The 17,845-nt window shown below is 43.3% G+C and overlaps 1 protein-coding gene across 1 annotated transcript in view; it reads right to left on the bottom strand.

The window, feature by feature from the left end:
* LOC529196 (C-C chemokine receptor type 1-like) overlaps nucleotides 1-17,845 on the bottom strand; it is a 135,508-nt gene that overhangs the window by 9,922 nt on the left and 107,741 nt on the right. Inside the window, exon 2 of the mRNA XM_024982753.2 lies at nucleotides 12,406-12,588. The gene's annotated coding sequence lies outside the window, so the exon portion shown is untranslated. The remainder of the gene's footprint in view (nucleotides 1-12,405; nucleotides 12,589-17,845) is intronic.

Raw genomic sequence — 17,845 nt, 5'->3', positions numbered from 1 at the left:
CACAGGCTTCTGATAATTTTCATGTCACACTGTAACAGGAGGGAAAGGGGCAGGGCACAACTTTTGAAAGAATGACATAGCCAAGGACACAACACAAACCAGTTAGAATCAAATGGGACCAAGATGGCAGACAAGACTAGAATTTAATCCTCAATCTGTAAGTGAAAGGACACACCCAGAGGTGCCCTGACAGTTCAAGGCACTGTGAAAAGACCAAGACGGGGGCGGGATCCTGGAAATCTCCACCCCTTCCCAAAAGGAGTTGGAATAATCCTCCCACTCATTAGCATATGAAATTACCCAGCCTACAAAAACTAACCATGCCAAATTTCAGGGCTACACTTGCCCTCTATGATGGCCCACACTCTTTCTGTGGAGTGTGATTCTGTCTGAATCTGAATAAATCTACTTCTTACCTATAACTTTGGAGAAGGCAATGGCACCCCACTCCAGTACTCTTGCCTGGAAAATCCCATGGATAGAGAAGCCTGGTGGGCTGCAGTCCATGGGGTCGCAAAGAGTTGGACACAACTGAACGACTTCACTTTCACTTTTCACTTTCTTGCATTGGAGAAGGAAATGGCAACCCACTCCAGTGTTCTTGCCTGGAGAATCCCAGGGACGAGGGAGCCTGGTGGGCTGCCGTCTATGGGGTCGCACAGAGTCGGACACGACTGAAGTGATTTAGCAGCAACCTATAACTTTGTCTCTCACTGAATTCTTTCTGTGGTGAGACATCAAGAACCTGAACTTTATTAGATCCTGAAACCAGGTACCATGGGTTTTGGCTGGGTTTGAGTCCCAGCCAGGTGGGTTCAAGTCCCAAGCAGGAAGCCTTCCAGACCAGAGGTTCTTTTTTTTTTTTTTCAATTGTATTTTATTTTTAAACTTTACAATATTGTATTAGTTTTGCCAAATATTGAAATGAATCCGCCACAGGTATACCTGTGTTCCCCATCCTGAACCCTCCTCCCTCCTCCCTCTCCATACCCTCCCTATGGGTTGTCCCAGTGCACCAGCCCCAAGCATCCAGTATCGTGCATCGAACCTGGACTGGCGACTCGTTTCATTCATGATATTATATATGTTTCACTGCTATTCTCCCAAATCTCCCCACCCTCTCCCTCTCCCACAGAGTCCATAAGACTGATCTATCCATCAGTGTCTCTTTTGCTGTCTCGTACACAGGGTTATTGTTACCATCTTTCTAAATTCCATATATATGTGTTAGTATACTGTATTGGTGTTTTTCTTTCTGGCTTACTTCACTCTGTATAACAGGCTCCAGTTTCATCCACCTCATTAGAACTGATTCAAATGTATTCTTTTTAATGGCTGAGTAATACTCCATTGTGTATATGTACCACAGCTTTCTTATCCATTCATCCGCTGATAGGCATCTAGGTTGCTTCCATGTCCTGGCTATTATAAACAGTGCTGCGATGAACATTGGGGTACACGTGTCTCTTTCCCTTCTGGTTTCCTCAATGTGTATGCCCAGCAGTGGGATTGCTGGATTATAAGGTAGTTCTATTTCCAGTTTTTTAAGGAATCTCCACACTGTTCTCCATAGTGGCTGTACTAGTTTGCATTCCCACCAACAGTGTAAGAGAGTTCACTTTTCTCCACACCCTCTCCAGCATTTATTCCTTGTAGACTTATGGATCGCAGCCATTCTGACTGGCGTGAAATGGTACCTCATAGTGGTTTTGATTTGCATTTCTCTGATAATGAGTGATGCTGAGCATCTTTTCATGTGTTTGTTAGCCATCTGTATGTCTTCTTTGGAGAAATGTCTATTTACTTCTTTGGCCCATTTTTTGATTGGGTCATTTATTTTTCTGGAGTTGAGCTGTAGGAGTTGCTTGTATATTTTTGAGATTAGTTGTTTGTCCGTTGCTTCATTTGCTATTATTTTCTCCCATTCTGAAGGCTGCCTTTTCACCTTGCTAATAGTTTCCTTTGTTGTGCAGAAGCTTTTAAGTTTAATTAGGTCCCATTTGTTTATTTTTGCTTTTATTTCCAATATTCTGGGAGGTGGGTCATAGAGGATCCTGCTGTGATGTATGTCGGAGAGTGTTTTGCCTATGTTCTCCTCTAGGAGTTTTAGTTTCTGATCTTACGTTGAGATCTTTAATCCATTTTGAGTTTATTTTTGTGTATGGTGTTAGAAAGTGTTCTAGTTTCATTCTTTTACAAGTGGCTGACCAGTTTTCCCAGCACCACTTGTTAAAGAGATTGTCTTTAATCCATTGTATATTCTTGCCTCCTTTGTCAAAGATAAGGTGCCCATATGTGCGTGGATTTATCTCTGGGCTTTCTATTTTGTTCCATTGATCAATATTTCTGTCTTTGTGCCAGTACCATACTGTCTTGATAACTGTGGCTTTGTAATAGAGCCTGAAGTCAGGTAGGTTGATTCCTCCAGTTCCATTCTTCTTTCTCAAGATCGCTTTGGCTATTCGAGGTTTTTTGTATTTCCATACAAATTGTGAAATTATTTGTTCTAGCTCTGTGAAGAATACTGCTGGTAGCTTGATAGGGATTGCATTGAATCTATAAATTGCTTTGGGTAGTATACTCATTTTCACTATATTGATTCTTCCAATCCATGAACATGGTATATTTTTCCATCTATTAGTGTCCTCTTTGATTTCTTTCACCAGTGTTTTATAGTTTTCTATATATAGGTCTTTAGTTTCTTTAGGTAGATATATTCCTAAGTATTTTATTCTTTCCGTTGCAATGGTGAATGGAATTGTTTCCTTAATTTCTCTTTCAGTTTTCTCATTATTAGTGTATGGAATGCAAGGGATTTCTGTGTGTTGATTTTATATCCTGCAACTTTACTATAATCATTGATTAGTTCTAGTAATTTTCTGGTGGAGTCTTTAGGGTTTTCTATGTAGAAGATCATGTCATCTGCAAACAGTGAGAGTTTTACTTCTTCTTTTCCAATCGGAATTCCTTTTATTTCTTTTTCTGCTCTGATTGCTGTGGCCAAAACTTCCAAAACTATGTTGAATAGTAATGGTGAAAGTGGGCACCCTTGTCTTGTTCCTGACTTTAGAGGAAATGCTTTCAATTTTTCACCATTGAGGATAATGTTTGCTGTGGGTTTGTCATATATAGCTTTTATTATGTTGAGGTATGTTCCTTCTATTCCTGCTTTCTGGAGAGTTTTTATCATAAATGGATGTTGAATTTTGTCAAAGGCTTTCTCTGCATCTATTGAGATAATCATATGGTTTTTATTTTTCAATTTGTTAATGTGGTGTATTACACTGATTGATTTGTGGATATTGAAGAATCCTTGCATCCCTGGGATAAAGCCCACTTGGTCATGGTGTATGATCTTTTTAATGTGTTGTTGGATTCTGATTGTTAGAGTTTTGTTAAAGATTTTTGCATCTAAGTTCATCAGTGATATTGGCCTGTAGTTTTCTTTTTTTGTGGCATCTTTGTCAGGTTTTGGTATTAGGGTGATGGTGGCCTCATGGAATGAGTTTGGAAGTTTACCTTCCTCTGCAATTTTCTGGAAGAGTTTGAGTAGGATAGGTGTTAGCTCTTCTCTAAATTTTTGGTAGAATTCAGCTGTGAAGCCGTCTGGACCTGGGCTTTTGTTTGCTGGAAGATTCTTGATTACAGTTTCAATTTCCATGCCTGTGATGGGTCTGTTAAGATTTTCTATTTCTTCCTGGTCCAGTTTTGGAAAGTTGTACTTTTCTAAGAATTTGTCCATTTCTTCCACGTTGTCCATTTTATTGGCATATAATTGTTGATAGTAGTCTCTTATGATCCTTTGTATTTCTGTGTTGTCTGTTGTGATCTCTCCATTTTCATTTCTAATTTTATTGATTTGATTTTTCTCCCTTTGTTTCTTGATGAGTCTGGCTAATGGTTTGTCGATTTTATTTATCCTTTCAAAGAACTAGCTTTTGGCTTTGTTGATTTTTGCTATGGTCTCTTTTGTTTCTTTTGCATTTATTTCTGCCCTAATTTTTAAGATTTCTTTCCTTCTACTAACCCTGGGGTTCTTCATTTCTTCCTTTTCTAGTTGCTTTAGGTGTAGGGTTAGGTTATTTATTTGACTTTTTTCTTGTTTCTTGAGGTATGCCTGTATTGCTATGAACTTTCCCCTTAGGACTGCTTTTAAAGTGTCCCAAAGGTTTTGAGTTGTTGTGTTTTCATTTTCATTAGTTTCTATGCAAATTTTGATTTCTTTTTTGATTTCTTCTGTGATTTGTTGGTTATTCAGCAGCGTGTTGTTCATCCTCCATATGTTGGAATTCTTAATAGTTTTTCTCCTGTAATTGAGATCTAATCTTACTGCATTGTGGTCAGAAAAGATGCTTGGAATGATTTCTATTTTTTTGAATTTAACAAGGCTAGATTTATGGCCCAGGATGCGATCTATCCTGGAGAAGGTTCCATGTGCACTTGAGAAAAAGGTGAAATTCATTGTTTTGGGATGAAATGTCCTATAGATATCAATTAGGTCTAACTGGTCTATTTTATCGTTTAATGTTTGTGTTTCCTTGTTAATTTTCTGTTTAGTTGATCTATCCATAGGTGTGAGTGGGGTATTAAAGTCTCCCACTATTATTGTGTTATTGTTAATTTCTCCTTTCATACTTGTTAGCATTTGTCTTACATATTGTGGCGCTCTTGTGTTGGGTGCATATATATTTATAATTGTTATATCTTCTTCTTGGATTGATCCTTTGATCATTATGTAGTGACCATCTTTGTCTCTTTTCACAGCCTTTGTTTTAAAGTCTATTTTATCTGATATAAGTATTGCTACTCCTGCTTTCTTTTGGTCCCTATTAGCATGGAAAATCTTTTTCCAGCCCTTCACTTTCAGTCTGTATGTGTCCCCTGTTTTGAGGTGGGTCTCTTGTAGACAACATATGTAGGGGTCTTGTTTTTGTATCCATTCAGCCAGTCTTTGTCTTTTGGTTGGGGCATTCAACCCATTTACGTTTAAGGTAATTACTGATAAGTATGATCCCGTTGCCATTTACTTCATTGTTTTGGGTTCAAGTTTATACACCATTTTTGTGTTTCCTGTCTAGAGAATATCCTTTAGTATTTGTTGGAGAGCTGGTTTGGTGGTGCTGAATTCTCTCAGCTTTTGCTTGTCTGTAAAGCTTTGGATTTCTCCTTCATATTTGAATGAGATCCTTGCTGGGTACAATAATCTGGGCTGTAGGTTATTTTCTTTCATCACTTTAAGTATGTCTTGCCATTCCCTCCTGGCTTGAAGAGTTTCTATTGAAAGATCAGCTGTTATCCTTATGGGAATTCCCTTGTGTGTTATTTGTTGTTTTTCCCTTGCTGCTTTTAATATTTGTTCTTTGTGTTTGATCTTTGTTAATTTGATTAATATGTGTCTTGGGGTGTTTCGCCCTGGGTTTATCCTGTTTGGGACTCTCTGGGTTTCTTGGACTTGGGTGATTATTTCCTTCCCCATTTTACGGAAGTTTTCAACTATTATCTCTTCAAGTATTTTCTCATGGTCTTTCTTTTCATCTTCTTCTTCTGGGACCCCTATGATTTGAATGTTGTAGCGTTTAATATTGTCCTGGAGGTCTCTGAGATTGTCCTCATTTCTTTTAATTCATTTTTCTTTTATCCTCTCTGATTCATTTATTTGTACCATTCTATCTTCTAATTCACTAATCCTATCTTCTGCCTCTGTTATTCTACTATTTGTTGCCTCCAGAGTGTTTTTAATTTCATCTATTGCATTATTCATTTTATATGGACTCTCTTTTATTTCTTCTAGGTCCTTGTTAAACCTTTCTTGCATCTTCTCAATCTTTGTCTCCAAGCTATTTATCTGTGATTCCATTTTGATTTCAAGATTTTGGATCAATTTCACTATCATTATTCGGAATTCTTTATCAGGTAGATTCCCTATCTCTTCCTCTTTTGTTTGGTTTGGTGGGCATTTATCCTGTTCCTTTATCTGCTGGGTATTCCTCTGTCTCTTCATCTTGCTTAAATTGCTGAGTTTGAGGTGTCCTTTCTGTTTTCTGGCAGTTTGTGGAGTTCTCTTTATTGTGGTGTTTCCTCACTCTGTGTGGGTTTGTACAGGTGGCTTGTCAAGGTTTCTTGGTTAGGGAAGCTTGTGTCGGTGTTCTGGTGGGTGGAGCTGTATTTCTTCTCTCTGGAGTGCAATGAAGTGTCCAGTAATGAATTATGGGATGTCTATGGTTTTGGGGTGACTTTGGGCTGCCTGTATCTTGGAGCTCAGGGCTGTGTTCCTTGCTGCTGGAGAATTTGCTTGGTATGTCTTGCCCTGAAACTTGTTTCACCCAGAGAGGTTTACAGCGTTATGTGGAGAAGAGAAGAGTGAGGAGGGAGTTAGAGGTGACCTGAATGAGATGAGGTGGAATCAATAGAGGAGAGAGTGGGCTATTCAGTAATCTCTTCCTTATGTGCACTTCACAACTGGACCGCTCAGAGTTGTTCACAGAGTTATACAGAGAAGAGAAGAAAGAGGAAGGTGGCAGAGGTGGCCAGGAGGATAAATGGGGGGAATGAAAAGAAGGGAGACAGATCCAGCCAGTAATCAGTTCCCTAAGTGTTCTCCACCATCTGGAACACACAGAAATTCACAGAGTTGGGTAGAGTAGAGAGGGGTTAGGGAGGAGACACAGGCGACCTAGTGGAGAAAAAGGAGAGTCCAAAGGGAGAGAGAGCAGTTAAGCCAGTAATCTCGCTCCCTAGTGAAAAATGGGTACTGAAGATTGGGTTCTTAAAGGTACAAAATTGGTAACAAATACATAAAAGCAAAAATTAAAAATCTAGAGTAGAGTTTGGAATTTCAAAAATACGATGTTAAAGAAAAGAAGAAGGAAAAGAAAGAGAAAAAATGAACAAACAAAAACAAACAAGGTCACAAAAATTATAAAGAAAATATAGGTACAAAATTGATAACTAATACCAAAAAGCAAAAGTTAAAAATCTACAGTAGAGTTTGGAATTTCAAAAATACAATGTTAAAGAAAGAAGAAGAAAAAGAAAGAGAGAGAGAAAAAAAAACAAACAAGAACAAACAAAGTCGCATAAATTATATAAAACAATACAGGTACAAAATTGATAACAAATACCAAAAAGCATAAATTAAAAATCTAGAGTAGAGTTTGGAATTTCAGATATACAATGTTATTTAAAAGAAGAAGAGAAAGAAACAGAGAAAAAGAAAAAGAAAAAAGAAAAAAGGGTCACAGAAATTATATAAAAACAAAAACAAAACTATAGGTACAAAATTGATAACAAATACTAAAAAGCTAAAATTAAAAATATAGAGTAGAGTTTGGAATTTCAAAAATACAATGTTGAAGAAAAGAAGGACAAAAAAAAGGTCAAAAAATTATAAATATATATATATATATATATATATATGAAGTTTGCTTTAAAAAAATAGGGTCTTCTTTTTTTTTCTTTTTGCAAAGTAATCGGTTATAAAAGTGGAAATTAAAGGAATAATAGAGGACTTAAAATTTTTTTTTAATTAAAAAAAAAAAGAAAGAATGATCGTACAAATAGTAAAAATATATCTAGGACTTTCTCTGGTTTTGTTGTGAGTATTGTGGGTTCAGTTCATTTTTGGCTACTTCCTTGGTCCGACTTATATTTCTCAAGATCTATAGGCCCCTTCCTATGTAGATGGTAGTAACCACAGGGTCTTAATCTATAGCCTGTAGCTTCCAAGGCGGTTCCCTCTGTTATAGCTTCTTCTGTTTGCTGGTCTCTTCAGTGTCTGGTTTCCGCCCTGACACAAAGGGGATGGTGGAGGACATTTTTTTTTTTTTTTTTTTTAGGCTCACTTGTTCAGTAGCGCTGAGGGGAGGTAGGGAGGGATGCTGCAAACAAATAACACTGGCGTGTGCTCGCAGTGCCTCAGCCACACTGGGTCTGCCCCCCGTTCACGGCGCGTGTAGCCTCTGCCCACGCTGCTCAGGCTCTAGGTTGTTCCGCAGGGAACCATCCACGGCCGGCCCTGGGCTGCCTGTACTTCCCAGGTCCAAGCCGCTCAGGTTCAGGCACTCGGGTAGTCCTCAGAGGCCCAGACTCTCGGTTGGGCCTGTGTTTTGTGCCCTTCCCAGATCCGAGCAGCTCAGGTGATGAGGTGTTTTGCGTGCGCGATTGCTGCGACTTATCACCTCCCCACCGCTCGGTTATCTAGTTGTGCACTGGTACACCTTCTCAGGTAGATGTTGACCGTCCAGACCCCCAAGAAGTTTTAGTTAGCAAAGAAGCCTGCTTACAGTTTTATAGATAATGTCTCTCTGGGGCTGCGATTGTCCCCTTCCGGCTCTGGCTGCCTATCACCGGAGGGGGATGGTCTGCCGCCGGCTATCTCTGTTCAGTCCTTTGTTCCGTGCGCGGGCCTGGCGGTGTCATAGGTTAGGGCTGGCTTTTCACGTGGTAGATATCCCACAGTCTGGTTTGCTAGCCCAAATTATTTCGCTCAGATAGCGCTCGGGGTATTCAGGCCAGATTCTTGTGATGCAGCCCGCGCGGCGCCTCCCTGCCCAGCCCCCACTTGCTAATGGCGGATGCAGGCGTCTGCGCTGCTTCTCCCCTGGGGGAGTTACTGTAGGGCTCGCAATGTGCGGGTTTTAATTATTTATTTTTCCTCCCTGTTATGTTGCCCTCTGTGCTTCCAAGGCTCGGCACAGATTCGGCAGTGAGGAGGTTTCCTGGTGTTTGGAAACTTCTCTCTTTTTAAGACTCCCTTCCCGGGTCGGAACTCCGTCCCTCCCTCTTTTGTCCCTTTTTTTGTCTTTTATATTTTTTCCTACCTCCTTTCGAAGACTTGGGTTGCTTTTCTGGGTGCCTGATGTCCTCTGCCGGCATTCAGAAGTTGTTTTGTGGAATTTACTTGGCGTTTAAATGTTCTTTTGATGAATTTGCAGGGGAGAAAGTGTTCTCCCCGTCCTACTCCTCCGCCATCTTAGCTCCTCCTCGAAAGTCTGCTTTCTTCCAGACCAGAGGTTCTTAAGGTGAGGGCCCTAGACCAAAAGCATCAGCACCTTGGGAACTTGTTAGTGGTGTGAGATTTCGGCTCCTCCCCAGACTTACTGAATCAGAAATTCTGTGTTTTAGTATGCCCTTGACTGAATGTTTGAGAACCACGGATCTGGTTTTCCACCAGGCATTTGGCCCAATGTTTTACATGATCTCTCTCTAGGAGACCTGGGCTGGCCCTGATGTGAGTTGAGAAGAATTCTTTTGCTTTCAACTTGAGGCTGAAAGAGGAAGCTGCTCAGTGGCCCATTCTGTTCCCTCTTCCTGTCACCTACACCCAGGGCCCCATGACCTTTCAAAGCTGAAAGGCAAACTTGTTAGTGCAAACACACATACGTACCTGCACACACACACACTTGGTCTTTTTGTTTTTAAAACACAGGTGAGCATATGATACACATTTTCCCCCATCTTCCTTTTGTCACTGAACATCATACCCAAGAGATTCTTCCCAACCAGCACACAGGACCCTGCACTTAGGCAAAGGTCCTGTTGTAGTGGAAACGGAGAGAGTAGCAGTGAGGCACACACCACATGATTCTGACCCTGACTTTGTCTAGGACTCTGATTCCATGCTTCAGCACCCCGTCCAGTGTCAGCCCCATCCTGGCCCACTGGTCCCTCCAGTTTGATCTCACAGACTTCCTTTTTACGTCTCACCATGACATCTAGTCCTAACACAGTCCTGTTTCTGCTTCTCCTTTCCTGTCACAACAACAACATCCCAGAAAGCTTATGCTTTGTGTAACCAACACAGGGTGAGGCCAGGCTCCTTGGCTCCAGGGAGCCCACTTGTCAATGAGGCACACTTTTCAGATTCAAATGCTGCACCAGCAGATTAATTTCCAAGAGAGGGGATACAGTGTCATGACCTTGGAGAACTCTCTGTTGTCTAATCCTGGGATGTACTCTCTATGTGGGGAAAGGAGGTGGCTTCTGCTCCCAGGTCACATTCAGACTCCAAAGGCCGGTGAGTGTCCCACAGATGAAGAGGAGGGCCTTTGAGGCACAAGAGTGGATCTTCGGACGTAACCCACCCCTGTCCCCTCCACATCACCTCATTTCATCCCAGGCCCTCCTACCCTGTTTTTCTTTGTCTAATTTCCTTCCCTAGTCTCCTTTTTCACCACCCTTCCTCACTCCATATTTCTCCTCTCTCCTTAATCTCTGCCTCTCCCTACCGACTTGGCCTCTCCCAGGCTTCTTGCACGCCCCCAGAATTGTACAACCCCCAACCTGACAAACCACAGGGAAAGGTCTAATAGTCCCTCTGCTCTGCTCAGCTGCCCCCTTGTGCTGGGTCTGCTCCCAAAGCAAAAGAGGGTGTTGGACATGTCCCGGGTGATGCCTCTCATCTTGCCTGGATTACCCAAGAGGACACCTCCTCCATGAAGCCTTCTGACCCTCTACAGCAGGAAGTCATTAATGACAAGTAGATGCTGGAGCTCGGAGAGTTTTAAGTTTTTTTGGGGTGGTGGTAGATTTTCTCTTATTCACACCTAGTTGTATAGGTTGGACATTTGGACAATAAACAGCAAGGCATCAAAATAACTCAAAAATGAGAAGGACTACAACCTATAATTTTCTGGGCTTTTCTGGTTGTTCAGCAGGGAAGAGGGTTTGATTCCTGGTCCAGGAGGATCCCACATGCTACAGAGCAACTTAGCCCTGCACCACAACTCTTGGCCCTACCCCAGCTGCCAAAGCCCACGTGCTAGAGCCGGTGCTCTGTGACAAGCAAAGCTCTCAAAGGAGAAACCTGCACACTGCAACGAGAGAGTAGCCCCTGCTCACCACAGCTAGAGAAAGACCAATCAGCAATGAAGACCAGCATGGCCAATGAATACATAAATAAAAAGAAACTTTAATTTTCTAAAAACCTTGGCTGGTAGCTCTTGTTTGGTACCACTCTATAAAGTTCTCTTATACAGTTGTTCTTTTCACTATCTATATACCTCTCTGTCTTTGCAGCCTAATAAACAATCTCAAAACTTTGGGGCTTAAAATCACAAGGAGATTGTTCTATGATTCTGTGAGCTAGGCAGATGTTCCCACATAGCCTCAATCCTACGTCTGATGGTGGGCACTGCTTGCTGACTGGAGTGCCTCAGTTTTCCACGTGGCTCTCGTCTTCCAGTTGGCCAGGCTGGCTTTATGCATGATGGACGGTCTCAGGCATGAGAAGAACCTATAAAGCATCTCTAGGAAAAGTCTCTGAGGCCACAGAGGATCACCTATGCTGCAGTCAATCACTCACAGCAAGTCACAGAGCCAAGCCACAGACAACGCAGTCAGGAAATAGAATCTGCCTTTTCAAGGGAAGAAATAAAGCCACATTGTAAAGGCCAGTGTGTACTGAGATGGAAGGGCTCTGAAGCCATATTTATCTTCTAGCAAAAGCACAGGCTTCCTCTAGTTGCCTCACCTGGGGTTCCTGGAATTCCTGTCCTCTGATGGGCGTGTCTTGCCCCATCCTTAGCCACTCACTCCATTGATCCTCCCTAATCCCGGGATTTTACCATCATCCACGTCTGTGTCCTTTCTGTCTCAGGTCCCGACACCCCAGCCTCTCGCACCCCATCCACATTTACTCCTCACTACCTCGAGCATCTCAGCTCCAGTGGTTCTCGGGTCCCAACACCCCAGCCCCTCGCGCCCCACCCACCTTGACTTCTCACTCCTCGAGCATCTCAGCTCCAGGGCTTCTCAGGTCCCGACATCCCAGCCCCTCGAGCCCCGCCCACCTTTACTCCTCACTCCTCGATCATCTCAGCTCCAGGGGTTTTCGGGTCCCGACACCCCAGCCCCTCACGCCCCGCCCACCTTTACTCCTCACCGCCTCGAGCATCTCAGCTCCAGTGGTGCTTTGACCCCAGTGTAACCACTGACGTGTCAGTTTCTCCTGACCCTCAGCCTCCTCGTGCCCTTACTTCCATCACCTTAGAGTCCAGGGGCCATCGTCACAGTCCCTCCCGTACACACATCCTCAACGCCTTCAATCTTTTCTGATCTGGTTGTGTCCACCTGGCACAAACCCAGTCCTCATCAGATCTGAATCCCCACTGGCACTGTGAAGTTGAACGTGGCTGGAGGAAACCATACAATGGAACTGACTGGGACCCCCCTAATTACTGATGGCCACATGCACAGGGTCCCTCATGCCCATCAATAGCTTTCCCCCTCTGAGACATTATGTCACACTTTCTGCCTTTTCCCTGAACCTCCAGCACCACCTCCATCATCCTCAGTCTTAGCTGATGACCTTGTTCCCCACGTCAGTGAGAAGACAGAAGCCTTAGAAGAGACTGTTTACACATCCCACCTCCCTCCTTCCCATCCACCCTTCCCTGGCCCTTCTACCTGCTTCCCTCCTGCCATGTGGATGGATTCTCCATGCTCTAAGTCCATCTCGTCCACGCTGCCTGGGACCACATCCTCTCTCATCAGCATGAGGACATCATTCTAGTCATCTTCTCCTGTATCACCAGTTTTCCTGCTTTGTTGGGTTATTCTCATCAGTATACACTCATGCTCTCACTTAATCTGAAACATATAAGCAAACAAAGAAGTAAGCAAGCACAGTCTCCTTTGATTCCACTTTTGTCTTTAACTACTGAGTCATTTCTTTTTAAAAAAAAAAAATTGTTTATTTATTCCACTGTGCTGAATCACAGGTGTGGCACATGGGATCTTCACTGTGAGGTTTGTATGTTGCAGCATGTGGGATCTAGTTTGCTGACCAGGGATTGAACCTGGGCCCCCTGCCTTGGGAGCAAAGAGTCTCAGCCACTGGACCACCAGGGAAGTCTCATATGATTACTGCTTCACTTCTGCACAGCTTTTTACAATACTCAACAGCGTTGTGTTTATTTGTATCCAGCTCCAGTCCACCCAAAGTTTCTTGACCCTGCTCTCCCCCTAACCACCAATGATTTTGGGAGGTTCACCAGTGACCTCCAGGTGGCTAAATGCAATGGTCAGTTCTCAAGCCTCGTTGGACCTGACTGCTCAGCACATTTTACACCATAATTGATCCCTTTTCTTGATACTCTTCCTCTGTGGATGCAGGACACAGTTTTTCCCTGGTTTTTCCATGATTCACAGGCAGCAGGCAGCCCCTTCTCCACACCCACTGCTTTCTGCTCAATATTCCAACTTCCTAACCTTGGCATGCCCCAGGCATGGTCCTTGAATCCTCCCCTCTTTCCGATCTACAGTCACACCTTTGGTGGCACCATTCTCTCGTGGGTCCAAACATCACGTTGACACTGAGGACGCCCTAATGTACATCTCCAGCCCACCCCACCCCTCAAATCTAGGCTCATACCCAACACTCTGCTCAGTGCTTTCACTTGGGTCTCTCAAAAGCATTTCAAATCAAATTCCTGATCTTTTCCCCAAATTTTGTCACTGTCATGAACATCTAGAGGTAAATGGCAGCTCCATTCTTCTGATGGAAGCTACCAAAACCTTGGAGTAACACTTGAGTCTACTCTTTTGAACCTGACCTGTGATCTTTTTGCAGAATTTGTTGACTCCATCTTCAAATATATAAAGACTCTAATACCCTCTTACTTCATCCACTGGCCCCACTTTGATCCAAATGAACTAAGACCACAGTCTCTTTCCAATACAGCAGCTGGAGGGACTCCTCAAGGGTTACTTCAGGTCAGGCACACCTCCTCCAAGTCCTGACATTGGCCTGCAAGGTGGTTCACCACCTGCCCTCCTCCCCTCTCTGACTTCATCTATTAGTTTCTCCTTTGCTCACTCCGTTCCAGCCAAACTGCCTCCCAGGGTGCCCCTGAACATGCCAGGTGCCTTTCCACCTCAGGGCCTTTGCACATGCTGTTTCCTCTGCCAAGATGCCCCTCCCCCACATGCCCAGGAAGCCTGCTCCCTCACCTCCTTCATTTCTACACACGTGCAATGCTTTCTGAGGAGGTGTTCTCTAACCATCTTATTAAAATTGAATCTCCTCTTTTCCCACCTTAGAAGTCAATGACCCCCTTCCCAGATTTACTTATTACTTTCTGGGTTACATATATTTAATACGTAGTTATTGTCCAGTTTCTCTCAATGTAATGACAGCTTCCTGAGGAATGTTCCCTGTTTTGTTCACTGCTGTAGCCTCACACAGCAGGTGCTCAGTAAACATTGTTTTGGCCATGGTGTGCAGCATGTGAGATCTTAGGTCCCTTACCAGGCATGGAACCTGTGCCCCCTGCTTGGGGAGGGTGGAGTCTTAACCACTGGGCCACCACGGAAGTCCCCCAATAAACATTTTTGAATGGATGAGTCATAAGAAACATAGAGTCAGGATGGTCACACAGCTGGTTAATAACAGCTCTGTGACTTATCCAGGACCCAGGGCACTTCTATGTTTCTAGCACACACAGACAAGCTCTGCTCACGGCCATGAGATGGTGCAGCTCATCCAGGCATGATGACATCTAACAGAAAAAAGTGCTGTCTCTTCCGGTCGTCAGTTCTTAGAAATAAGGAAGCTCAGAGCAGAGACACTGTGGGCAGGTTTTGAGTAGTTATGGACAAAGGGGGAGTGCTGTATCTCCTCATGGCCTCTTTTCACCCCTCCACAACCTGCTCATAAGCACAAGGATCTCTGGGGGCGGTTCCTGCTGGTATAGAGCCCAGGGTGTGGCCACTGAGCCCATGAAAGCTGGGGCCAAGGGCTGCTAACCAGACCATGACAGCTCCCTGAACCAAGTACCCGCAAGCACTGGGTACTGGCCCATTGTGGGCTGAGCCTGGTGTGAAGGCAGGGAGGAAAGAAGAGGCTGACTATGACCCTCTGTACCTCAGTTCTAAGCTGCAGACTGTCACATGTGTATGTACGCACCCACTGACTCATCTGTCTGCTCTGAAAGCTCTAATTACATGGCTGATGCATGCTGGTACTGATTCCCATCCAGCTAATTTCTCACATGCTTATCAAACACCCCTTTTCTCTGCCAGTTAAGGGTTTCAAAGTTGCATTAATCAAGACCTGGAACTCATGTTAACTCAAGGTCAGGTCTGTGGGCCAGCAGCAGCAGCAACACCTTGGGAGCTTGGTGGAAATGAAGACACTCAGGCGCCACCTTGTGACTTGCAGAATTTCAGCATGTGGGGGTGTTGGATTGGGAAGCTATGGTTGAACAAGCTTTCCACATGCTCCTTATTGGTGCTGGAGTCTGAGAATCAGTGCTGGATCCTTGCTCTTAAAGTGTGATGAAGACCTGAGTGCTTATCAGAAATGCAGACTTTCACCCCATTGCAAACCTACAGAATCTGCATTTTTTTTTTTACCAGTCTCCCCAGGGATTTCTTCACATATTACAGTGTGAGACACTCTTGTCTACAAAGTCACAGTCTGGTTAGGACAGAAATCTGGTTGGGTTCAAGAGATGCACAGAGGAAAGTAGGCGGGGTCCAAAGTGTTTTGCAGAGACATCGCATTTGCAGAGACTTAATCTGATACAGACCACGAGCAGGAGTCTATCAGAGAAATAGGCAGAGGACTAGGGTGTTGACGCCAAAACTCATCCTCTCTTCACCAGTGCTGAATGTGAATACAGAGACAGAGTTTTGGGTAAAGCAGAAAACAGTAGCTTTTATTGATTTACCAGGCAAAGTGGCCACATCGGACTAATGCCCAACCAAACTGACTACACTGAAACCTTTTACTAAGAATCTCAGATTGGACTTTTTAAAGGCCTCTCAAGGCCAGTAAAGCCATGCCAATGGCTTGCCTTGCCTTCAGATTCTGCCTGGGATATCTACAGATTGGGTACATTTATCTCTTTTTCAGGTCCCCCCAAAAATCTAGACAATTTCATTCCAGAAAAACATCCACTTCTGCTTCATTGAATACCCTAAAGCCTTTGACTGTGTAGATCAAAATAAACTGTGGAAAATTCTTAGAAGAGATGGGAATGCCAGACCACCTTACCTGCCTCCTGAGAAATCTGTATGAGGGTCAAGAAGCAACAATTAGAACTGGACATGGAACAATAGACTGGTTCAAAATAAGGAAAGGAGTACACCAAGGCTCTATATTGTCACCCTGCTTATTTAACTTCTATGCAGAGTACATCATGTAAAATGCCGGGCTGTATGAATCACAAGCTGGAATCATGATTGCTGGGAGAAGTATCAACAACCTCAGATATGCAGATGACACCACCCTTATGGCAGAAAGTGAAGAGGAACTAAAGAGCCACCTGATGAAAGTGAAAGGGAAGAGTGAAAAAGCTGGCTTGAAACTCAACATTCAAAAAACAAAGATTCATGGCATCCAGTCCCATCACTTCATGGCAAAGAGAAAGGGAAAAAGTGGAAGCAGTGACAGACTTTATTTTCTTGGCTTCTAAACTCACTGTGGATGGTGAGTTTAGAAATGAAAATCAAAGACGCTTGCTCCTGGTAAGGAAAGCTGTGACAAATCTAGACAGCTTACTAAAAAGCAGAGACATCACTTTGCTGACAAAAGTCCATATAGTCAAACTATAGTTATTCCAGTAGTCATGTATGGATGTGAGAGACGATAAAGAAGATTGAGCGCTGAAGAATTGATGCTTTCAAATTGTGGTGCTGCAAAAGATGCTTGAGAGTCCCATGGAGATCAAACCAGTCAATCCTAAAGGAAATCAACCCTGAACATTCATTGAAAAGACTGATGCTGAAGCTACAATCCTTTGGCCACCTGATATAAAGAGCTGACTCACTGGAAAAGACCTTGGTGCTGGGAAAGACTGAAGGGAAAAAGAGAAGGGGGTGGCAGAGGATGAGGGGATAGACAGCATCACGACTCAGTGGACATGAATATGAGCAAACTCCAGGAGATAGTGAAGCACAGAGGAGCCTGGCATGCTGCAGTCCATGGGGTCTCAAAGAGTTGGACATGACTTAGTGACTAAACAATAACAACAAAATATCTATTAATAGATTCCTGCACATGCCAAGCGATAGCCTTTCCCATTCACCTGATAAGGTTGTTTAGAACAAGGGTCTCCAATTTCTGGAAGAACCAGACAGAAAAAAAAGAAAAATATTTTAATTTTACCCACAGGTGTAAATTACCAAATTGTTGTAAATCATGAGTAGTGTGAGGAAGAGGGCTTTTCTATATTTTAAAAACAAAGATCAGAAGCCAGCAATGGATTTCTCTGGTGGTAAAGTGGTTAACAAATGGCCTGCCAATGCAGGAGACAAGAGTTCGATCCCTGGTCCAGGAAGATTTCACATGTTGCAGAGCAAGTAAGCCCATGCACCAAACTACTGAGCCAGTGTGCTGCAACTGCTGAAGCCCATGTGCCCTGAGCCGGGCTCTGCAACAAGAGACCAAACTGCACTGAAACGCCTGTGCACTGCGACTAGAGAGTAGCCCCACACCCTGCAACTAGAGAAAGTCCAGAGGCAGCAACAAAGACCCAGTACAGTGAAAAACAAATAAATAAAGAAGCCAGGAATATGCGAGACAAGTCACAAGATTATGACCACATTCAGCAGTTCATTTAATTCCATATAATTATCTTTGATCTGCCTGAGTCCAGAATACCACTAGTTTTGATGAATGGATAAAGAAGATGTGTTACACACATTCAGTGGAATATTACTGAGCCATAATAAGAACAAAATGATGCCATTTGGGGCAACATGGGCAGACCTAGGGATTATCACACTAAGCGAAGTTAAGTCAGAAAGAGAAAGACCAACATTATAGGATAACACTTATATGTGGAACCTAAAATACAACACAAATGAACCTATCTATGAAACAGAAACAGAATTATGGATG

Source organism: Bos taurus, chromosome 22 (genome assembly GCF_002263795.3).
Source record: "Bos taurus isolate L1 Dominette 01449 registration number 42190680 breed Hereford chromosome 22, ARS-UCD2.0, whole genome shotgun sequence".
NCBI classification, from domain to species: domain Eukaryota; kingdom Metazoa; phylum Chordata; class Mammalia; order Artiodactyla; family Bovidae; genus Bos; species Bos taurus.
This window is presented reverse-complemented; position numbering and strand designations above follow the sequence as displayed.